The sequence below is a fragment of the Sycon ciliatum genome, chromosome 2, assembly GCF_964019385.1.
Source record: "Sycon ciliatum chromosome 2, ocSycCili1.1, whole genome shotgun sequence".
Classification (NCBI taxonomy): domain Eukaryota; kingdom Metazoa; phylum Porifera; class Calcarea; order Leucosolenida; family Sycettidae; genus Sycon; species Sycon ciliatum.
In genome coordinates this window covers 46,140,500-46,165,724 of record NC_088644.1, presented here as the reverse complement: position 1 = coordinate 46,165,724, position 25,225 = coordinate 46,140,500, and the positions used below count along the sequence as shown (strand labels likewise).

Genomic DNA, 25,225 nt, shown 5'->3' with positions numbered 1-25,225 from the left:
GTTATTATATACGCATCTGGTTACCAGTTGTACATTTACAACATTTGGGGGATTCCGTGGAACCCCTGGAACCCCTCCTGTATCCGCCACTGTTTTAGGCTTGTGTTAGTAAGTCAACAAAGGATATCTACGTGCAGCAGCCAACCGAGCTGCTACGGAGTACCATAGACTGATATCACGGCACTCCTCGTGCGTGTTTTGCATATGCCTACAGAGAGTCAAAGCAGAAAGCGAGCAAATAGTAATTTATTTGTTTCATTGAGGGCTTAGCTTCAGAATGCAGCGCTCATTTTCGCAAGGCAAACGAACCTTATCGTGATCCTTGTGCTACACCCGATTGATCTTGGAATATACACCAACAGCTGGTATGTGGAAACATTTGGTTAGTTTTGTTTGGTGAATGGTGATTGATTCAAGGTAACTCGATGGTTCCTATCCTTCTGTTGTCTCCGATAGGGTTTTGTTGGCCGGATTTGAATTTACCATTGTAATTGAGAACATTTCCCAGTGCTGGTTTTCAACAGTGTTGCAACCAGTAGAGACGAGCACTATGGTGCTTCAGTTTAAGGTAAGTGACGCCGTAATGTACTTGGTCCGACTTATTAAAATGTGCGTTTCGCTTCGAACGTCAGCCAAACAAATTCAAATAATCTCAGGACGGAACAAACTTTCCAGCTACCTAACACTATCCTTCAGTTGTCGATTTGTGATGTTGAAGAAGAAATGGCTCCAACCCCAAAGGAGGCAGCGTCTCAGGATCCTAGTTGACTCGAGTATTTTGCGTGCAAATTTTGTCGTCAGAGGACTCCTGTTGCTTCTTGCGCAACACAGAGAAGGCCTGGTGCTGAAATCAACACCCCACTGCGATGGGGAATTGTCACGGAGTACCAGAAACTCCTGGGTGATCGTTCTCGAGTGCTTCCTGGCGGATTGAAATCGCCGAGTGCAGTCGCTGTTTCCTTGGAAGAATCAAGTAACAGCAAACGCGTCATCCAGAAACTCGTGCAGAAAGCACCTGCATCGCTCCGTCCAGTTTGTGCTGATCTCTCTCGCATTCGTTAACGATGTGGCGGCCGACGAATCAAGAGTACAGAAGAGATAGTCGAGAAGTTGATCGATATAAACAACCGCCCTTGAGGTTGACTTTCAGACGACAACCTGGCTGGAAAACTGAAGCGCAAAAAGGGTGAATACGTGAATGGTGCGGAGTCCCCGCCGACTCCTCGGAGCCGCGATCGCGATGCGTCACAAGATCGCCAGTCTCCGGGGCCAGTGGATTCGTGAAACAGGCAGGGAAGAGCACGCATGGTCTGATGCAGCTGACTGTGTCGACAGTCATGTCGACACAGATCAGACTCAGTAGTTCTAGTATCTTCTTCTACGCGCGCAACACACGGTGATGAGAAGCAGGGAGTAGTACAATACCAGTATGGTATTGTACTACTCCCTGATGAGAAGCGATTTTTTATGCGTGATGGTTTACTTGTTCGCCTCATTTGAAAGTGTCGTGGGAGCGTCAGGCGAAAACACCTACAGCCACCATTCTGGCAGTCGTACTGCACGAGGAGGAGGCGAAGTCGATCGTCTAAATCGTGCCTATGGAGTGAAAAATCAAGGAAGCGCAGTGTAGCTTGGAGGAGATGAAAAAATGTCGACATTTTGCAGGCTGACGCACTTGAAGAAGCGCCATGAGACACCAGCAGAGATGAAAACTACAAGGTCAGGCCAAGAAACGACACAGTAGTAATCTATCTATCGTCTCTTGGTCGATATTATAGTACAGGTGCTCCTTTGGACATAGGCTTGAGGTTTGAAGCGAAGCGCACATTTTAATAAGTCGGACCAAGTAGGTGTGACTCAACAATGTTTCTAAGTTAGCAGAGTTACGTCCACTATACTCCCTAACAAATGCGGGTAGTGGTGGAGGGGCCGTGCTACTCAGGCCAGCTTGATGTTATTGGCGTCTGCACACACAAAGTACGCCAGGATCAGGATTCCTTGAAAGGAAAAGAAACGACATCAACAAAACCAAAAAGCACCACAGGCCAAGTTTTCCGAATTTCATTCCCCTTACATCTCTACTGCAGAGGGAGACCGTTTCACTTACCTTCTACGTTATCTACTCTTCCTAGACACTGGCGTGATGTCCTTTCTTTTCCTTTCAAAGGACCGTTAAAATACTGAATGAAACGTATAGGCAATGAAAACATACAAGTACAAGTACATGTATATCGGAGGGGGGAAGTGTGGTTCACCATACAGTTATTTGGTAACTCGTAGCCTGGCACAAGAAAAACATGGATGCAGCAAATGGGATTTTCGATCATTGATGGTCGGTCTGATCTGCGGCTTGATCCTGGAGAGTTTTGACACTCGGGTGGATGCGAAAACTCTGCCTGACGGAGTCTCAGGAATAATCGTCCTTATATAGAACTCACATTCCGTGGCTTGTTCTCCTCTGTCGCGTTCTTGGGTCTATCGCAAACACTCCTGCTTAGCTCGACATGGTTGTGATCTATTTCCAGTCTGTGACGACTATCTGTAACAGTATAGACTTGATTGATTGGAGAATTCGTCGAATGATGTTCAAACCAGAGGTTATAAAGCAAAAGAAAGGTGAGAACCGCAGGAGTGAGAATAGTAGGAACACAAGGTGTTACCATAAGACAAGCAAGAAGTGTCAAGGTAAAACTATTACACTCTCCCGGCCCCATAGGAAGCCCAAGGTTCTATTAGATAACACAATCCAGTTAGGAGATGCAATTGTGGAAAGGGGAATATTAAATAATCACTCATGCACATGCATAACCACATTGAAGTGTAATCCAACTCAACTTCATCACTCTCACAAGGAGATGACGCAAAACTATATCAGTCTATAACATAATTATTTTACTATCTCAGTAAGAGATGCATATGGCTCAGCCCAGTTAGATCAAGGCTGCTGTCGTTGTGAGGCTAGATAGTTCTGCAGCGGTTTAATATTCCGACCAGACTCATCACATAGGTTGCCAGCGGGCTCCCACGTAGCTTCGCTGCTGGGGTAACCCTTCCAATGCACCAGGAAGTGTTGCTCACCACTGCGGTGTCGGTGATTCAAAACGGCTTCGACAACATAGCGTGTGTGTCCATCTAGATCTGTGAAGGGCGGAGGCGGGGGTTGGTGTCTTCCAGGAATCGTGTTCTCTTCGTAGCGTTTAAGAGCAGTGACATTAAACACGGGATGGCAGCGAAGTTCACGGGGTAGTTCCAAGCGAAAAGCATTCGCTCCAATCTTAGCCTGGATACGATACGGACCAAACCACTTGGGTTGCAACTTCCGAGAGGGCTGGCCACGAGCTTCCGGGGTCAGTAGAAAGTCTCTGTAGACAAGAACGCTATCACCAACCTTCAAATCACTGGGCGTTCTCGTCTGGTCTGCGTATAGAGCTTGCCTTGCCTGGGCGTCGAGCATAGCATCTCGAGCTATCCTTAGTGCGGCTTCCTGCTCATGAAGCCAATCGACCGAATCACTCCTTTCCCCTCCCGTAAGAATGAATTCGGGCGGGGACTTAGGGTCAAACCCATAGTTCAGATAGAACGGTGTATTAGCTACAGATGACTGTTGTGAACTATTTATTGCAAACTCGCAGAGTGGTAGAAGCGAATCCCAATTGTCCTGTCTCAAGTTCACAAATGCTCTTAGAACATCTCCCACTTGCCGGTTAACTCTCTCTGTCAAACCATCCGTTTGAGGGTGGTTAGCAGTGCTGAATGCCAATTTAGTTCCTAGCTGAGAGAATACTTCTTTGAAAAAAGCTGCAGTGAATCGTGGATCGCGATCGGAAACAATGGTTGAGCTCAGCCCGTGCAGACGAAACACGTTTTGAATGTACAGTTGAGCGCTGCCCTTAGCATCAATCTTCGAGTTTGTTGGAACAAGATGTACGCATTTCGTAAGTCGGTCCACAAAGGTGTAAATTGCGTCGAAGCCACGAGAAGTAAGGGGCAATCCAACAATAAAATCCATTGAGATATCCTGCCAAGGACTATTAGGTATTGGAAGTGACTGGAGAAGCCCTGTTCGTGGCTGACCTCCCTTCGTTCGCTGGCAGAGATCACAGGTTTTGACAAATCTCTTGATATCGAGACCCATTCGGGGCCAGTAGAAAAAACGTGCTAGGCGGAAGTACGTTCGATCACGACCCGGGTGGCCAGCCGTTGCACACTCATGGTGTTCTTGAATGAGCTTTAACCGGACACCGCACTGTGGTATGCACAACCGGTTATTGGGGTATGCCTTGAGGTACAAGCGATCAGTGGATTCGTCCCAATAATAGCGATCATGCAAATTATCTCGGAGAGAATGCTTCAATCTTTCTATGATGGGAGTTAGCTCTTTGTCTCTCTGGTAGGCATCTGATATTGTATTGGACACGTCATCATTCATTGCTAAAGCATACTCAATAGCATTCAAACGTGGTACTGCATTCTCCACGAGGTTACTCTCATGGAGATCTGGGCGACGCGAAAGGGGATCTGCAGGGTTCTCTCTGCCGGGTCTGTGACGGACTGTGTAGTTATAGTCAGCTAGGAATTCAACCCATCGCGCCTCTCTCTTTGTAATGCTTGGTTTTGTTTTCGGATAAACTACCGCCATGTTGTCTGTAATGACCTCAAAGTGTTGAAAGAGGTAGATGCGCCAGGTCTTTAGCGCAAACACTACGGCCAATGTTTCTCTTTCTGTAGCTGTATAATTCTGTTCCGCAGCAGACAATTTTCGGCTAGCATAAGCCACTGGATGCCAGGCATCTTCCTCTAGTTCTTGGAGAAGAACACATCCCAAGGCGAAATCGCTTGCATCTGTTACCACTCTGAATGGTCGTTTCACATCAGCCAGCCGCAATAGGGGCGCATTCAACAAGGCATGCTTTAGCGATTCAAAGGCATGTTGCCGAGAGCTGTTCCACTCGAATCGTGCATGTTTTCCCGTTATCTCCTCTAAGTTCTTAGAGAGCGATGAGTATTGATCTATGAATCGCCTAAAATAATTCGTAAATCCAAGAAATTGCCTCACCTCTGTGACGGAAGTCGGAGCGGGCCAGACCTTTACTGCGGCAATCTTGTCTGGGTCAGGGGCGATGTGCAGTCCATCGATGCAATGTCCCAGGAACCGCACACTCTCCACGCCAAATTCACATTTTGACCGTTTGCAAAATAACTGGTTGTCCCGGAGCACGCTCGATACCGACCGGACATGCTGCATATGCTCCGACCACGTTTTGCTGAAGATGAGTATGTCATCTAGGAACACGACTACGAACTCCCTCAGATATGGTTGAAGAATCGTATTCATCATGGATTGAAATGTTGCCGGTGCATTGGTGAGACCAAATCCCATGACCCTAAATTGGTAATGCCCAAAGGGAGTGTTAATCGCGGTTTTGGGCACGTCCTCAGCTTGAATGCGAATCTGATTATACCCTGATCGGAGGTCTAGTTTCGTGAAGTACCTAGCGCCCTGTACGGTATCGAATAAATCATCCACATTGGGCAAGCACGCCTTGTTCTTAACAGTTATCTTGTTTAGCTCCCTCCAATCGCAGACCATGCGTAACGAACCATCAGCTTTCTTGACAAAAAAACACCGGTGCACCAAAGGGGGACTTACTTGGTTCTACGAAACCCTTTTTCAAGAGTTCTGTGAGCTGTTTCTTCAATTCCTCCATTTCTGGCCTGGGCAGGCGATAGGCAGGTCGCGATGGGGGTGATGAGCCTTCCTCCAGGCGGATTTCGTGGTCTACAGACCTCTCTGGTGGGAGTCTAGCTGGCAGATCATCCGGGAAAAGATCGTCATAGTCACGGAACATGGCCTTGAGATCTGGGTGCTCGTTCTGAGTGGATTTGTCGGGAGGTTCCTTGCCAATGCCGTCTTCTACGCTGACCCACGCCAGAACACCTTCGTCTCCACTCCTAAGGGCATGCCTAGCCTGACGACCAGATATGAACATCGCCTTAACAGGAGCGGTCGGTTCGCTTTGACTGGGCGACGCACAAGGCAAACCATTCGAGTTCAACCTGACTTCATTCGTCCGGAAGTTTATGTCTGGATTGTTACGCGTTAACCAAGGTTTCCCCAATATAGCGTCATAGCGATGAAGGGGGAACACCGTGAAGGTTTGGTTATCGCTGAAGTCGCCTACGATAACCTTCAATTCATGGGTCATCTCCATGGTAAACGAGCTTGATGCTCCATCAGCCAGCGTGACATTCAGGTTTTCCGAGCCAATTTCGGTTGGCAGGTTAACTCTCCTGGCAAACTGTTCGGCAATGAAATCATGGGTCGAGCCCGAATCTATTAACATAAGCGCGCGACGACCGTTGATTTTGCCTTCTACACGCAGGAGCTCATGTTCCGTTTCCACATTGACGCTGGTAACCTGGGCCTCAATAGTTGGTGTAACATCTCGCTTGAAATTGGCTTCGGAGCATTCAGCATCATCGTCAACATCCTCCACAGCGAGGCTACTGAATCGGTTACGGGTAGAGACGGAGCACACACTACACGCAGGTGATGCCTTTTCTTGCTGCGTCAGTAATCGCATCGGCCTTACTGACGTCCACCGTTTGGGTGATCTCGATGCTGCGGGCAATTCTGGGCCATATGGCCTGGTCGACGACATGCGAAGCAGCCCCCCTGGGCTCGTAATGTCTCACGTTCCTCGGGGCCTAGTTTTGTTAGCTTTTTGCTACCTGATGGTGGTGCGAATCCCGGCGCGGTCGCCAGTGGTGGTCTGCGCTGAAATCGGCTGTCTGAGGCGACTGCTAGCGCTGACTGAACGGCGGCTGACAGTGTAGTGGGGTGTTCCTTCACTACCAAGGTCCGCATGTTACCGTGCAGGCCGTTGACAAATAGCAAGGCTCTGGAGAGTTCGTCAAGTTCCGGCACCTGTAAACTTAGCCGAGAAAACTCCGTTACGTACGATTCAATTGACCCACGCTGTTGGATAGAGAACATATCCAACCGCACTCTTTCCCCATCATAGTGCGGGCCATACACTCGCGCTAGGGCGCTTTTCAAAGAATGCCAATCCGAAAATTGCTCACCTGCTTCCAGGGAAGAAATTAGCCAAAGACGCGCATTCCCAGCGAGGTAGCTAGCCGCAAAGTTAACTTGGCTCTCCGGGTCACCTTGAGGTGAGCACTTCAAGGCTAACTCGACCGTAAATACCCATTCTTTGAACTCGGAAGGGTTGCCATGGAAAACATTCGGTTCTCTGGTAACGCGTTTGACGCTCGGGCTTGTCTGGGAGAGAGAACGCGATCGACACGGGGCTAGATCCGGAGGACTTGAGCTTGATGTAGCAGGTAATTGATGTCGTCCAACTGTAGCAGCCACGTTGTCCCGAGCGCGGCGGATCTCACGGAAAGCGGCGTATAGCAGAGCAGTAGCGGCCAGGAGCACAAGGCACGTCAAAGGGCAAACGATGATCTCAACCATCCTCAAGCTACCAGTGTAACAGTATAGACTTGATTGATTGGAGAATTCGTCGAATGATGTTCAAACCAGAGGTTATAAAGCAAAAGAAAGGTGAGAACCGCAGGAGTGAGAATAGTAGGAACACAAGGTGTTACCATAAGACAAGCAAGAAGTGTCAAGGTAAAACTATTACACTCTCACTGCAGGGCCTTCACTAGAGTCCCGCTTGCATTACTCAAGCAGCGTGTGCGTTTATGAAGGTTACACCATACATTAGTCAGGTTTGATTCTTGCCGACATTTGAAGCTGTTCATTTTAACTTTTCGGTGCATCAGGTCCCTTGGCAGTCCCCTCACCTCACAAATCTTCACGACCCGAAATGATGCTACCCACACTACCTCCCAGACCAGAGGCCAAACATTCAGTAGTCTCTTTCTCCCCCCATTCATGTCCCGGCCAGGCCTCTACAGTCTCTCATATCTTGGTGCTGACCGCTCCTGGTGCACTACCAGCGATCATACGATCCCAGCGTACCTTGCCTGCTTTTCGCGCTAGCTGCTCACAATTTCTCCTTGGGCACCCTGTAAGAAGGCCATAGGCCTGTTGGGTATACCCATAGTAAAATACTAGTACTACTTCTTCTGCTTAAACAGCAAGGTGAAGATAACTCACAAGTTGCGACCAACTCGGTCATTTGAAAATATATTGAAATTCGTCACCTCTCCGCACTGCGCTCTTAGTCCACATTCACCAAACCATAACGAGGAATTCCGTTCTTGAACAGATGTGTGGTGATTGATTACGTGGAGATGAAGTTTGAAAATGTTACTCGTTGTATCTCTGGAGAGGAACTCTCCCTAACCTCGTGATATCTTATTTTTACTTTCGAACAAAAAATGATAAAAAAGCTTTATGAATGGATTGTTACTCAATCTGCGGACAGAACTGTTTCGTCCTTTGTGGATTCATCAGTGCAGCCAGGGGAAATGAGCCCGAACCTGGTAGCAATGAAAAAAAAACAGTTTTCAAAGCCAGATTTAAACCAAGCCGGACCGTTACTTGTCAGAGTGCTCTAACTGACAAGTCAGGTACGCAAACAGCAAAGACACTACCCCACACAAGAGAGCTAAACTGCTACAAGCAGGAGCGTAATACACGAATGGATTGTTATCTTTTCGTAAACTTTCGATGAAAAATTAAAACAGTCTCCTTTAAATATTCGACGTGGAGACAATAATAATAACTGGGTCCGGTGCTATTTAACATATATGTACGGAAGCTCCCATTGACAGCAGAGGCCTTTTCTTGCAAGCTCCCGATGTTCGCTGACGACATGACGTTGTATGCCAGCAGACGTACACAAGCTGAGGCCGTCGCTACCGTTACTGATTCGTTATCTGCAATTTCTGTGGATCTAGACGAGCTTGGGCTGCGCATTAATACAACAAAGACTGTAACTTTGATGATTTCTAAGTCTTCTCAACCCCTCTCAACTCCAATCGTTTTTAACCAACAGCCTCTGACTCAAGTGTCTAGCACGAGAATCCTGGGAGTCATTGTAGACAGTGATGTTTCTTGGTCTGGTCACATAGACTTTATCGTTAGGAAGACTTGCACGAAAATTGGCGCTCTTCGACGGTGTTTTCGGCAACTAAGTTTGAAGGCAACACGGCAGTTTATCCTCTCGGTTATCCTGCCTGACTTATTATACTGCTGCTCTTGCTTTGCAATGAAGCTATCCGCCAAGGACCGACAGCGACTCTCGTCCGTTTATCGTCGTTCTGTACGCGCTGCTTGTGGCTCGAAACTACAAGAGGACGTCATGCCGCTGTTAGCTAGATTGTCGATTGATCCGTTTGAACATTACCTTATTCGTAGCATTGCTAAATTTATCCATGTTAATCATGTCGTTTTCCCTCTCCCAAATCTGACGGACCTTTTCCCTCAAGTTTCAACCGGCCCTAGGACAACAAGAAGCTCTTTTAATGCTGCTATTGCAATATCTAAATTCCGGACGACTGACGGTGTCAATTCCTTTTCAAATCGTGCTGCCCTGTTCTTTAATTCTTTGCCTGTGGAGTGGCGCACCCAGCACCGCACTACATTTGCTAAGCACCTTCAGACCATGCTAAAAGACGCAGCGTCTTTTCAGAAGTATTTTGATCTTCTTTTCAGCAAACTCCCTCATTGATCTGCACCGCCTGTATTGTATAACTGTGTTTACTGCGTTCCTAGTTTAAATTCGTTTTTAAAAACATCTCTTTAATTCTTGCACTATCCCATTATGACCATGCTTAAAGACGCAGCGTCTTTTCAGAAGTATTTAGATCTTCTTTTCAGCAAACGGCCTCATTCATCTGCATCGCTTGTATTGTATACCTGTGTTTACTGCTTACTGCTTACTGCTGCTTTATTGTTCCAAGTATCAGTTTAGTTTAGTTTAAATATCTCCTATTATTATTATTTTATTTTTTTTCCTCACCCCACACCCCTCTACCCTGTTATCGGCCCTCTTAAGAGTTGTGTTCATCACTGTTGAGGCTTCCGATGGAAAATAAAAGAATACTACTACTACTAAAAATAATTTTTAATATTGCAATAAGGAGGACGAGCTTAAGTGATATTTGGACTACTTTAAATGTTAAGTTCGAAAAAACGAATCTAAAAGGTAAGGAGAAAAAGCGATGGAAAAAAAGAAGATTCGAACATGTTTTCGTACAACACTCTTCAGGAATCACCGTTGTACTAAAGAACAAAATAAGAACAAAGGAAATAATATAGGAATCAAGTTAGAGAGTCGGAGTAGAGAAAGCAATTTTATTAGTGCAATTAAGAGTATAATAGATGCAGACATGGCCAGACAACAACGAGTTCATGGAATTTTTAAGGATTTTTATGTTCTGTTTTGTGCCGTGCAAGTTATGTTAAGCAGTTGAAGGTTCTGGAAGCTGTATGTATTCGTGTGCATAATCCTGTTCTTTGTAAACAAAAGAAGCATGTCGTCGCGCTAAAGTTGTTCTCGTAGCTGGTTATCAGATGTAAATGTTGTGTCATGTTGCACTGTATCACCTCATGCTTTGTGCCTGCACTCAGTTATATATGTTTGACACCTATTATGTAATGCTGTAGCACTTCCATTTTTGTTCACACTTTTAATTATAAATAATCTACGTGGAGATAAAAGTTTAATAATAGCTATGAAAAGTATGAATGCCGCAGACATCACCACGCAACATGACAATTTGTTCAAGGTTTGGTTTTGTGTGTTTCCAAAATCGATTTTCACGCTCCGATCATCAGTGGAAATACGGAACTAAAGAGATCAAGGGAAAAACAAAGGTTAAAAATCCAAAGAAGTGTGACACATGACGGGTAACTTGTGGTAAGTATTACAAAAAGTGAGACCTAAAATAAAGTTTGTCACACTTACTCTTTATTTTAGTTCTCACTTTATACAGTATACAGTGACAGCACTAAAATATCAAAGTGTGATACTTCTCACAAAGGTGTGCATAAAACAAGGGTGTGAGAATTATACGCGTTGCATATGTGTATCACCAACAAAAGAAAGTGAGAATGAATAATAATAGCAAATATTGTGAAAGGAAGAAGGACAAAATATTACGAGTTATGACTAACTGTCCACCAACGTAACCAGATCTTATACAGTCTTTTCACAATAATTTAATTGGCTCACCATCCGAGTTAAATAGAAAATAGATACTCGACAGTCAGAAAGTGCAACAACTAGGCACAAAGCTGACAAAGTACTGAGATATTCGACGTCCTGACACCTAGCTTCAACACATCTCTGTAGCGCTAACCGACAGCCTTCCAATTGTGCCTAGTTGTTGCACGTTTTGACTGTATATAGTATCTGGTTACAGTGATGATGGAGAGTTACTCTTAACTCGGATCCATATGTCCTCTTCCTTTCTACATTTATTATTGGCTCAAAATCCGAGTTTCAATAAGTTTCCAAATAATCTACGTGGAGATAATAATTTTAATATAGCTATGAATAGCAGATGCCACGCAGAGCCCATCAGTGCCCTCATGCGGCGATCCAGATGGAGCCTGTTTGGGCATATTCTTAGACTCCCTCAAGACACGCCTGCCGCCCTCGCTATGCGGAGTTACTTCACCTGTGGGGACAAGGTATGGCGAGGGCGGCCACGGACAACCATCGTGTCCTCACTATCCGCGGACCTAGAATCAGCAGGACTGAGGAGTCTGAGGAACTTGGCAGACCTGGAGCACCTGCGGGCCATCGCGCTGACAGGCCTGCGTGGCGCGAGCTGTGCCAGGATGTACGCAGTAACTAACGGATGGGACAGAGGCATTGTACAGACCCCGTGCATTTAGCACTTACCATCGACCATGAGCTACAAACCTATCGTCGTTGTCTGTTATTCTTGTTTTATTTTTTTGATCTTTCGAATAGATCCCGTGCATTGAGCACCTATCATCGAACATGAGTTATGTGCCTGTCGCCTGCTGCCTTACATTTATTTTTTACTCTTGTTTATTTTTGTTTTCCTCCCTGCCCACTCTGCCTGTCTTCTGGCACATGCGAATACGTGGACTTACTGTTGACGTAAACGCGGACGTGCGTATAATAATAATAATATGAATAGGATGAAGGCCGCAGACATCACGCAACTACGTTACTTGTTTGACATGCATTTACTGTGTATTTTATAACAAAAATATTATTGAAAACCCATAATCGATTCTCTTGTTCATATCATCAGTGGGAAAAATACGGAACAAAGGATACAACCAAAGAAACTGAAGTTAGGTACTGTAAATAGAAAGGTGTTAGAAATAACAACAAGATACAAGTGCAACAAAACCACTAGAGGAAATGCAAAAAGGTAACAAGATTACGTAACCAAAGGCGAGAAGGCACTAAACGAAATGTCAACCTACGAATACAACTTCAGTGCAACAACGTGCTCCTTCTGCTTACCGTGACAAAACAGGCTTATGAATACGTATACAAACTGCCTCAAGGACTTTCAACTGTTGGACATAACGCGCACGACACAGTACAGAAAAATGAGAGTCATCATACACACCAAGACAGTCAGGACGAGATAACAAGTGTAGATACACAGCTGACTTCTTACGATCAACACATTCATCCGCCTCATCTCGCTCCTTCCCACCCGACTCCTCCTCGTCCATCTCATCGTCCTCCTCCTCGTTCCGCTCGTCATCCTCACGATCATCATCACTACCAGCATCTGCCTCCACCTCTGTTTCCTCACCAACCGTTTCGTCATCCAATTGCTCTTCCATCCTCTGATCACCTGTCTCATCCTCCGTTTCTGTACAGAGCACTTGTCTCCCATTTGCTAGCTGCTCGTCCCGTGAGCGGAGTTGTTCCTCCAGATCCGCTTCACTCACTGACTCATGATCCTGCTCGACCTTCCTTCTGTTGGTATTGTCCACAACGCGCGGCCCTTGGCCGTTTCTGGCATAAATATCTGTGGAGTAGTTTGCTGTTGCCCTCCGAGGTCTCTGGATTAATGTGGGTGCCGTGGCAATTCGTGTGAGAGTTGGTGATGCCAGCGCGGCCCCTGTGCCAGTGGTACAGACAGAGCCAACACAAAATGCGGTACTGTGTGCGGGGGCTAGGCTGCCCAAGTTACCAACTCCAGCAGCACCACCGTTGCCTTTGCCACCACCAGAACCGCCACCGGGTCTTCTTGTGGCGGGGGCTGCGGTGGACCCACCTACACCCGCGCTGGCATCACCAACTCTCACACGAATTGCCACGGCACCCACATTAATCCAGAGACCTCGGAGGGCAACAGCAAACTACTCCACAGATATTTATGCCAGAAACGGTCAAGGACCGCGCGTTGTGGACAATACCAACAAAAGGAAGGTCCAGTTAATGCGATGAGGGAGTTGGCCATTGTGAAGAGCGGCTTCTAAGCATGTGATTGAGGGGTCTCTGCATGTTGATCGGGTAGCGGAGTTCCATCACTGACACAGTGTGCGGGTATTGCATTGTGAATTGGTTGAGTAGACAGTTCCGGAATTAATTCCGTGTTCGATATTGTTTCTTATTATTTATTTATTTTACATATTTATTTTTGAAACTCGCATATGGAGCCATAAATAAATGTGGAAGAGAAAAAGACATAATGGATACGAGCTAAGAGTAACTCTCCATCACTGTAACATGATACTATATACAGTCAGAAAGTGCAATAACTAGGCACAAAACTGACAGAGTACTGAAACATTCGACGTCCTGACACCTAGCTTCAACACATCTCCGTAGCGCTAACCGACAGCCTTCCAACTTGGAAGGTTCAAGGTTATGGAAAGACCAAAGAGGGGAAGGCAAGCGCAACGAAAACGAGCAAAAGCTACAGTCCCAACGGAACAAAGAATGTCGATTGTTACTGGACGATGACGAGACCAGTACGATATTTGACAAAGCGGTCTAACTACAATTCGAAGCAGCAAAGCAGCACACCACCCAACTTGGGTGGGTCATAAATATCAAAGATAAGTAAAGAAAGGGAAGCTTTGCGAAAACGAATTGTACAAGCCGAAAGTCAAACTCCTACAGTACTCCTCATGCATGACATTGTGATGGACTAGTTGACTACAAAACAAGTTGTTTCACACGACGTACGTTTCGCCGTATGGTTCGTGACGGCTCATCAGGTGTGCAATCTGAAACTCGGATGTTGAGCCATAAATAAATGTGGAAGAGAAAAAAACATAATATGGATACGAGTTAAGAGTAACTCTCCATCACTGTAACATGATACTATATACAGTCAGAAAGTGCAATAACTAGGCACAAAACAGACAGAGTACTGAAACATTCGAGCATATTTATTTTTACAAAGTAGTGGTTGCGACTTCGGTGATGATTTGTCAGAAAGGGTTTGCTCCCCACACCGGAGCTCGCGCTATTCCGCCGACTTTACTTGACACTTGACTGACTCACGACTGCCATCCAGAGCACACGAGAAGTCCATCGAACCTTCGACTCCGCAAACCTGCAAGAAGGCACCACTCCCTGCTCAATACACAGTGTTTCGGGGAAATCACCCCTCATCAGTTGAGCTTGAGTAGGCTGAAGAAGATTGTGCCTGAAGAGCACCACTTATATAGTGCTCTCCAGGCACAAACATCACCAGGGATACAAACTTACAGAGACGCTCCGTTTCCAGCGCCACAAACACCTCGTGAACACCAGATAGCAGCGTGAGTCAGTGTCGCTCCTGGACGGTGAGACAGACGTCGAGGACCCTTGGTCATTCGCAACGCTGTCACCTCCAAACCAACTAGTCGCAAGCCCGCGCTGGGCACAACAGTACAAAGTAGTGGTTGCGACTTCGGTGATGATTTGTCAGAAAGGGTTTGCTCAGTCAAGTGTCAAGTAAAGTCGGCGGAATAGCGCGAGCTCCGGTGTGGGGAGCAAACCCTTTCTGACAAATCATCACCGAAGTCGCAACCACTATTTTGTACTGTTGTGCCCAGCGCGGGCTTGCGACTAGTTGGTTTGGAGGTGACAGCGTTGCGAATGACCAAGGGTCCTCGACGTCTGTCTCACCGTCCAGGAGCGACACTGACTCACGCTGCTATCTGGTGTTCACGAGGTGTTTGTGGCGCTGGAAACGGAGCGTCTCTGTAAGTTTGTATCCCTGGTGATGTTTGTGCCTGGAGAGCACTATATAAGTGGTGCTCTTCAGGCACAATCTTCTTCAGCCTACTCAAGCTCAACTGATGAGGGGTGAATTCCCCGAAACACTGTGTATTGAGCAGGGAGTGGTGCCTTCTTGCAGGTTTGCGGAGTCGAAGGTTCGATGGACTTCTCGTGTGCTCTGGATGGCAGTCGTGAGTCAGTCAAGTGTCAAGTAAAGTCGGCGGAATAGCGCGAGCTCCGGTGTGGGGAGCAAACCCTTTCTGACATATTTATTTTTATTTATTTTGTATTCGTGTTCGATATTGAATTTTTATTTATTTATATTTTTACAATTATTGTTTTTATTCCATTTCACATTTTTAATCCGTGTTGGGTTTAACTACTCACTGTACTGATACATGGCGATGATTGTGCTTTGCTTTGCCCGTAAAAGAGGCTTTCCCATGAAAAACAAAAACAAAACAAAAACAAAAAACAAAAAAAGGAAGGTCGAGCAGGATCATGAGTCAGTGAGTGAAGCGGATCTGGAGGAACAACTCCGCTCACGGGACGAGCAGCTAGCAAATGGGAGACAAGTGGTCTGAGTAGTAAGTGCGGGGCGGGTTCTGGTGCACTTTTTGACCTTTGACCTTTGAGCCAAATAAGGCACACTGTGTCGGTCGTGCTGGGTCTGGCCCCGGGACTCCCCAGAGTTTGACCTTTGACCCCTGGCATGCCATAAATGTCATCATGTTCTTTTCCGTGGCGAACGTGCACTTGTGCACGTTCGGTGCATTCATTGTATTCGCACCAGGGAGTAGTAAAATACGTACTATTCCCTGATTCGCACATCGTAGATGTGCATTGCATGCAGTGGCATATTGCGCATGCGCGCATACGCACGCGGAGCATGTGACCTTCAGTGGTCCTATGCGTGTGGAAAAGATGCAGTGCAACACAAGGTGTACTAGTACACGTGTCATTATACTACTAGTCCGTGAGCCAAATCTCAGAATCGGCCGTTTTAGCATCGACCGTTGCACCCAGAGAGGGACAAATCGTCCTTCAGCACACCGCTTCACGATGGTATCCTGAAGCGATTTCCACTTGTTGGACAGTTCGAAACTGATCCAGGGAGGTCACAGAAGACGCCAAACATCCAACTTTGCTCCCTGACAGCAGCGGCCATTTTCGCCTTCTTCGCTTGATCTTTTTGCGCTTGTTCACGGATTCTCATTTTTTGAAGCCATGAGCAGATACCACGAGTGCACATAACGAGGAAACCAGTGCACAAAACTAGATTCGAATTTTTTTGCCGCTGAGAATTATGAATCGGGATGCAAACTGCATGCAGCAAAGTCACTACTGTTTGTAGTTACAATGCAATCGTTCAGAACTGACTTCCAAGAATGTCCTAAATATCTCTCGACATATTTGTTCACCACTTCCTAGGCCAATAGGCGTAGTAGACTGTAGTGAGTAACATTCTGGAGCAGATGACGACTGCCCCGAGCATGAACTTCTTTTCATCCTGTTCAAGGTCAAATATTACTCAGTTTGCGTTGAAGAATAACAATTACATTCGTGAATGGCCGAACTGAGAAAACCCTCATGATTTCTCTTGGATTTCGTATCCCAAGTTCCTCTACTTGGCTAGATAAATCGCCTCTTGACTTCATCATACTGGACTGGAACTTGTAGATAATAGCGAGCAATGAATTGGTGAGTGAAGTATATTTCAAAAGTAATAACCACTCGATTACTGAATAGTAGTGAATACGTAGAATACTCCAGTATTATAATGATATGAACACTGAAGCTAATGTGACATTCCAGTAGTACAATAGGAAGTACGTCACCACTGTTGTAAATGCACGCGCTGATCCTATCCAACCTGACGGCCAATGCAAGAGGTTGGAATTGGCTATTGATTTCCTAACACACTCATACAGCACCAAAAGCTATCTGTCATTGCTCATTGTCAACTCAACATAACACAGTTGCAAATCACCAGGTGCACATCTTGGCACATTATGTGTGCTGTCGCAGTCCACCGCAGAACATAGTAACAGATAACTACCGATATAATATGATGTCACATACATACATGAATATGCAGTCTCCCAGGCACGCGCGCGCGTGCGTGCGCACACACACACATGAACCAGCTGCTGAATCCGACTATGTCAGTCTGCCATGACTGCGAAACCAGCGAAGACATACGGTGCATTGGCTGCTGCCAGACTGGTCTGCTACAGGTTTGCGACGCTCTTGAGTACACTTGTGGCATGGCAGGCCGCTCTTCGAAAAGGAAATATTACAAATACTACACTGAATCCGATCACGGGAGGCCGGCTGTGGTGGTGAAGCAATTCTGAATGCTGTGCACCACTCTCCTCGCTGCTGTGCAGTGTCGAACCAATGTCCTTCAAGATGAAAGTGATGGATGTCTCTTCGGACAACATCACACCAATGCTGTCGGGTTTCACACACACACACACACACACACACACACACACACACACACACACACACACACACACACACACACACACGGCGCACACCTTGTCGACAATTGCGGAATCTAAAACCCACCAACGACCTGAAACACGGATCGCACTGGCTGTGGCAACACCGTGCCCCAACACCAGTAGTAGCCTGGGGTGGTGTCACCAACAAAGGAAAACGCCTAGCACGCACATGTACGCGCGCGCACACACACATGCACGCTCGCACACACATGCATGCTCGCACACACACATGCACGCGCTCGCAAACACACATGCACGCGCATGCACACGCATGCGCACACACACACATGCACGCACCCACACACACAAACACGCGCACACATGCACACTCGCACACATGCACGCACGCGCGCGCACACACACAAACACACGCACACCCAGAAATGTGCACACAAACACGTGCGCACACACACATACACAGCTAATGGTATACAGTAGTATGTTGCCCGCAAAGCAGCCAGGTGCTCTGGCTTGGACCTCCAGCAGCGCTGGTTTCGCCCTCACTACTTGTCGTCTTGCCCTCTCCAGTGCTGCCTGCAACAAAACATTCCCTTCCGGAAACTCTGGGTGGACCAGTTCTCCGTGTTGTGTTTACACCGTGCTCTGCTTTCATAATTACCGGTATGGCATTCGTTGTGCGTATCAACCACTAAGCTCCTGGTAGGTGGCCCCTTACTGGCCTTAGGATGTGGCTCTGGGTTCACTACTACATGCACATCACTGTCAGCAAGTATAGACAAAGCAAAATCAGAGGCACTGGTCTTCTCCAGGTTTGCAATTGCTATCACATGGGTGCAATTAGTGTAGCACTTTCCATGATACCAGCCACACCATTTACTCCTCCCTGAGCTCTTGTGCTGGCAGAGAAAAGCCCAGATATGGTCGTCCTTCTCTCGAGCAGCGCTGACGATGCGACACCAACTTGTAGTCTCGATATTACTCACTGCAGGCTTCTCGTTTTTACTAAATTGGGCGCTGTGACACAGACACAAAATTCCAGCAATATTACTCCGCTGGGCTGTCATTTGCCACTTCGTTGCCGTCAGCTGCCTCATCCAGCACCTCGCTGCCACTAGAAACGTCTTCCTCTTCTTCCATTGTTGTCAAACCAACATCAATGTACACGAAAGGAATAAACTTCAATAAAGTGATCACAATATCCCAAGTCGATATTGTCGTCAACGTCGTCATCTTCTAAAAAATAAATTATTTTTCCTCACTCCACGCGAACTCGTGTTTTGCGCTTGCTCATACGACGCACACCTCACCACTCGCGTAAAAATATTTGTTCTCACGGTAAAATTTGGTCGAGAAAAGAAGCCCTCGCGAAGGTCTCGGGATCGGTTCTGGAACGTCCAACAAGCAAAAACGTATCCTTTGTGATATCCTTGACCAACACTGTAAGCGGCGATTTGTCCATCCTAGAGTGCAACGGCACTTGTGATTTTGAGTTTTGGCTCACGGACTATACTCCCTGATTCGCACTTCGTAGATGTGCAGCCAACAAGTTCACGTTCCGTGCATTCGTTTTATTCGCACATCGTCGCTGTGTACTGATTGACAAGTTGCCCATACAGAGCATGCCTAATCGGCTTTTCGATCGGTTAAGAAAATTCGGCCATATTATGAGCCCCAAGATCAGAATTCGGCTCAACGTAGTACTTGAAGTCACCGTTCCAATTACGTCATGTGCATTTACACACACTCTGTTGAAGCACTGAAACATCGATTTTCGGAAAATTCAACAAGCGAAATTTGAAAAATCGGCGAAAAGATGGGTGATTTCTTCAAAACACTTTCTTCGGCGAATTTTTCGGCCGGCCGATTTGGGAAATGCCTACTGTCCATGCAGGTGCATTAGATGCATATTTCTATTTTGATCGGGATACAGTTAGAATCAACCGGCTACGCCCGGAGTATCATGCATCAAAACAATTATTGAAGGGGTGTCACAGTGAAGCAGTGTTGCTACGCACCGCAAATCCCCTCTGCACTGCACCGAATCTATACTGGAGAATCCAGAGTGACCAGCAAAGAGTCACAACCCGCAGGTATCCAGTCACACTAAGGCATATCCACCATTCCCCACATATTCACTGTAACAAAACACAATACTGTTTACTATAATGCACTTTTATTTAAATGGACTTGGATGAGTCTGTAGAAGAGAACACAATGCACGCACACGCACGCATGCGCGGACACACACACACACACATCTAGGTTATAGTGCTATACACGTATCTAGGGTTTAGGAAGCACGAGAATATGTCGAAGCACCCACACATACCCCTTCATGCAGTATACTTCAGTATTCCAACACATTACGACCGCTCAGGACCATCACAAAACACATTACGACTGCACTGTTACTACACTACACACACAGTTACTACACTACGCCTGTTACAAGTACTTACAAATAATTTTGAAACAAATGGCACATCCCGAAGACGGCAGCTAGCTCCAGACCTTCATACATCATCATCATCTGTAAAACCAAGCATGAGCGCACACAAACACTATTAGTGTCACGAATACGGAAGCAGGGTAAGACAAGAGGATACGAAACAAGTAAGTATCGCTATAACGAGGGGGATAAGTATACATGTAGACAGAGCAGTGCTTACCTACAGGGTCCTAAAACGCTCCACGGCGTCCCGATAGTCGGACTGCAACAGCAGCCCGACCTGCCGGCCCTCCCAGTAACGGGTTCGATGGGCCGCACCCGCCAGGTGTGCGGCCACGGCTTGGCCTCCCACCAGCCTTTCTCCACTGTAAAAACGAAAGAAACCGCAGAAAGCACAGTGTCATAGAGCTCTTTTTTTGGGGGAGAGAGCTAGGAGCACTGCACACTTACCATTTGTCACAATATATGATGAGAAAGAGGCGGCGCTTGACGCACCGCCTCAGGTGCTGGAATAGGGGTATTACCCCTGACATTCGAACGCTACAGTGACAAGTGAAAGCTATTTGGACTGAAATGATACTGAAGTGAAGGTGTGAACCGCAAAGCAAGACCTTTACCTTCTTCCTGTCGAATTCGCTCCCCAGCTGCATACCGACATCATCCGCTAAAACCCAATCATACCAAGTAACGCAAAGGTCATCAGTTGACCTTTTGGACTTTTCAACTCTTATCCAAAACCACCAAGAGGAAAAAACCAGGATGAAGAAGACGTCAGTTGTAGAAGCGTTTGTGGAGGAGTTGTTATATTATTCTCAGTAAATAGATATGGCTGATACATTCGGCGTAGACTTGGACGACCGGTCGTGGTCTCTCACCACGGGTCCTTTACTAATAGAAAGACGGACGCCAATAAGAACTGTTGTGGAGTTGGCAGATCAAAACGTGCAGCAAGAAATTTGGCACGTCGATGGTAGACTCCATCGGGAGGACGGACCAGCTCTTGTTGATAGTAGGGGAGTGTCCGCCTGGTGCTATGGAGGTCGCCTTCATCACGTTAATGAACCTGCTTGGATAGGACGGGGTAGCATCGAGTACTACGTCAACGGTGTCCGTCATAGAGCCGGCGGTCCTGCAGTCAGTTATTGTGACGCCACATGCCGTATTCTACGGTGGTATCACCACGGCAGGCTCCACAGGGAGAATGCGCCAGCGGTGATACGCAGGGAAGATAACAATCGTGTACGGGAGTGGTACCGATACAACCTTCGGCATAGGGAAGATGGACCTGCTTTCATCTCTCAGGAGGAGGAGGGTATCTATCAGTGGTACCTCAACGGGGTGTATTACGGTAGCCACCATCAAGACCAGGCAATACACCCCATGGAGCTGCAGTACATCAATATAGTGCCTACTAAGGTAGACTCGTCAGCAATAAGTCATGAGCCCATTTGTGTGATTTGTCAGGATACCCTGGACCGTCCTCTATCCAAGTTGGAGTGCGGTCATGAATTTCACTTCCACTGTATGAAGGAGTGGATCAGTTCTGCCCCCAGCCCAACTTTCCCAACCTGCCGCTACTCCATGACTGCTGAGGACTTGGTTGAGTTCTTGTAGTAATACATGACACAGTTGCATGTAGGCGACTATGAATGACCAGTCATGTGTTACAGATGGACACGGACACGCCACCCTAAGTAGCCATGAGCGGCTATTTGGACAAGGACAACAAAGCACCTCGTGGGCGGCCAAGGTTGACACAGCCACAAGTCTGGTCGCTCAGTTGAATAAGCTGGGTGTGCCCATGAAGACCATGGAAGACCTTTCCAGGTGCCGGCAACATGCAGAGGACAAGACAGACTGGAAGAAACTGTGCAGCTCGACACTCGAGGACAAATCAGTATCAGCAGCTACTACACCTTGCTGATGATGCTCACAAGACAGAAGTGGGAAAAAACACTGAATTTCTTTATTTAGTGCTCAACTACGCGAAATGTGTTTCTTATTATTATACATGTTCAACTGTACACAGACTGGCTGACTGCCATTCTCTACCACACATTACCGGACACTGTTGTGGTTGTCGTCGTTATCGTCGTCGTCATTGTTGATGTTGTTGTCGGTTGTTGTCGTCGTTATCGTCGTCGTTGTTGATGTTGTTATTGGTTGCTGCTGTCGGTTGTTGCCGGTTGTTGTTGGTTGTTGTTGGTTGTTGTTGGTTGTTGTTGATGTTGTTGTCGGTTGTTGTCGTCGTTATCGTCGTCGTTGTTGATGTTGTTATTAGTTGTTGCTGTCGGTTGTTGGTTGTTATTGGTTGTTGCTGTCGGTTGTTGGTTGTTATTGTTGATTGTTGTCGGTTGTTGTTGGCTGTTGGATGTTGTTGTCGGTTGTTGTCGGTTGTTGTCGGTTGTTGTTGGTTATTGTTGGTTGTTGTTGGTTGTTGTTGGGCGTTGTTGGTTGTTGTCGGTTGTTGTCAGGTGTTGTTGGTTGTTGTTGGTTGTTGTTGTCTGTTGTTGTCGGTTGTTGGGTGTTGTTGTCGGTTGTTGGGTGTTGTTGTTGGTTGGTGTTGGTTGGTGTTGGTTGTTGTTGGTTGTTGTCGGTTGTTGTCCGTTGTTGTTGGTTGTTGTTGGTTGTTGTTGGCTGTTGTTGGTTGTTGTTGTTTGTTGTTGTCGGTTGTTGGTTGTTGTTGTGTGCTGTTGTTGGTTGTAGTTGGTTGTTGTCAGTTGTTTTTGGTTGTTGGATGTTGTTGTCGGTTGTTGTTGGTTGTTGTCGGTTGTTGTTGGTTGTTGTTGTTGTTGGTTGTTGTTGGTTGTTGTTGGTTGTTGTTGGTTGTTGTTGTTTGTTGTTGTCGGTTGTTGGTTGTTGTTGTTTGTTGTTGTTGTTGGTTGTAGTTGGTTGTTGTCAGTTGTTGTTGGTTGTAGTTGGTTGTTGTCAGTTGTTGTTGGTTGTTGGATGTTGTTGTCGGTTGTTGTCGGTTGTTGTCGGTTGTTGTCGGTTGTTGTCGGTTGTTGTTGGCTGTTGTTGGTTGTTTTTGGTTGTTGTGTTTTAATCGTTATTTTGTTCATTATCCAGGAGGATGTTGCTATGATCCAGTACCATTCTTTCGCATATATGAGACAAGTTTGTGTAACATTAGTGTGACGTGGGATATGCTGATTGGATGTGAGGTGGTGAGAGTATGCTGATTGGCCGATAACAATTAGTGGAAGGGATAAAGTAATACGCTGCTTTTGCAGCGTAACGAAACACATGGTCTGTGGGAAACACCCTAGTAAAATAAATAAAATAATAATAACATGAATTGCCACCGGCACTTGACAGACTCGAGCCCCGCCACCTTGTTCAAATCGGACTTGGTAGCTTCATACTGGAACTTGGTTGTTGTTGGGCGTGATGGTCCTGAGCATTTCCCAAATCGGCCGGCCGAAAAATTCACCAAAGAAAGTGGTTTTGAAGAAATCACCCATCTTTTCGCCGATTTTTCAAATTTCGCTTGTTGAATTCGCCGAAAATCGATGTTTTAGTGCTTCAACAGAGTGTGTGTAAATGCACATGACGTAATTGGAACGGTGACTTCAAGTACTACGTTGAGCCGAATTCTGATCTTGGGGCTCATAATATGGCCGAATTTTCTTAAAGGGGAACTCCACGAAAAAATGAAAATTTGATAGCCTGTAGAGTTTCGGGCGCTGAGTCGAATGGTCTTGGTCCGAAGTCTCTACGAGAAAGCGTTCTTGAGATATTTCAATTTTAGCCACGCCCCATACCAATGTATGTGTGACGTCATTGTGGCAATGTGCGAAAATACTTGGATTTTGAATCTCACTTTCTTCAGGACGAAAGTCACTTCAGAAAGTAGTTTGCCAAGTCGCCTGAGCCGCTGCAATGCCAAATTGTTGTGTTGTTGATTGTGCCAGTATCACATCATCCTCCTGGGGTTAGTTTTCTCAAATTCCCAAAGGATGGAGACCTGGCAAAGCGCCGAGATGTTGCAATGCGTCGTGAAAATTTCAAGCCTATTTTCGCAGCACGAGCTATGTTTGCTCGCTGCATTTATGATCCAGAGGGACTTGAGAGCTGAGTTTTGACGAGTACGCCGTCCAGGAAAGCCCTCATCAGTGTACCAGTGCCCTCCGAACCGTGAGCCTCCAGCAAAGCGAACTCAACAAGCTGCAACTGAGAAAGCAGGGCGAGATACGTCCCATCAGGATCAGAAGAGTACATCACCCCATCAACTCCGACTGCAGCTAGCTGATGAACGATATTACCCCAGTAACTTTGCGCATACCAGTACTCAAACTGTGCACATCTGTCATCAACTGGGACGCAAACAGACAGACCCCCAGCAAGTACGAAGGTTACAGAACTGTTTGCTTGCGATGTGCAGGCAGCATGCACGACGAACTGTCTCACCAATCCTGCCAAACTGAACCAGTGTAAGTTGATTGCGTGGATATGTCTCTATTTATAACAGCTACCCTACTTCTAGGCATGGTTGCATGAATACCATATCACTCAGAGCAGTTGTTAGAAGTCTGGACAGCCTTGGAATAGTGCAAGTAAAGTGAAACAAAAATATATTACACTCCGAGTTCCACGCTTGCGGGATCACCAGGCCAAAAAAATCTAATTTCGAACAAGGAATGGGTTCTGGTTGTATGCGAAAGAAAAGTAAGTGAAGACCTATTGTGCAAGGAATACAGTGGGAACTACACATATTATACACATGCACTCACACCATCACCCACATGCGCGCGCGTGCGTGTGCGTGCACACACACAAACACAACAACACACACACATACGCACCCACATACTCAAACTCACTCGCACGCACGCTAGCCTAAGGATAGTACATATGCTGTAGTAGTGGTATACTTAGTGAAATGACTATGTGTACATCTAATGACGCCGCCACTCCACGCCAGAAGACAACAAACATCTGCTGCAACATTTTTGCTCCCGTCTCTTATGGGCAACACAGGGAATGAAACGAACAATGCAATTGAGAACAAGAGTCGTCCTGTACGGTGAAGTTTCCATTTTCTCATACAGCAGTATATTGTCTAAGCAAGTGTGTTTTCTCCACATTCTTTTTGCCATGCAGGTATATCACAATGTCATGCCAAACTACATTCTCAAACGCATTCGTTTCTCAATTCTGGGGAT

The 25,225-nt window shown here is 46.4% G+C and overlaps 1 long non-coding RNA gene across 1 annotated transcript in view; it reads left to right on the top strand.

Moving 5' to 3' along the window:
* The first annotated feature begins 266 nt into the window (after positions 1–266).
* LOC135810914 (uncharacterized) overlaps positions 267–25,225 on the top strand; it is a 34,792-nt gene continuing 9,833 nt past the window's right edge. Inside the window, exons 1-2 of the long non-coding RNA XR_010552456.1 lie at positions 267–365; positions 457–568. This is a non-coding gene — a long non-coding RNA (uncharacterized LOC135810914). The remainder of the gene's footprint in view (positions 366–456; positions 569–25,225) is intronic.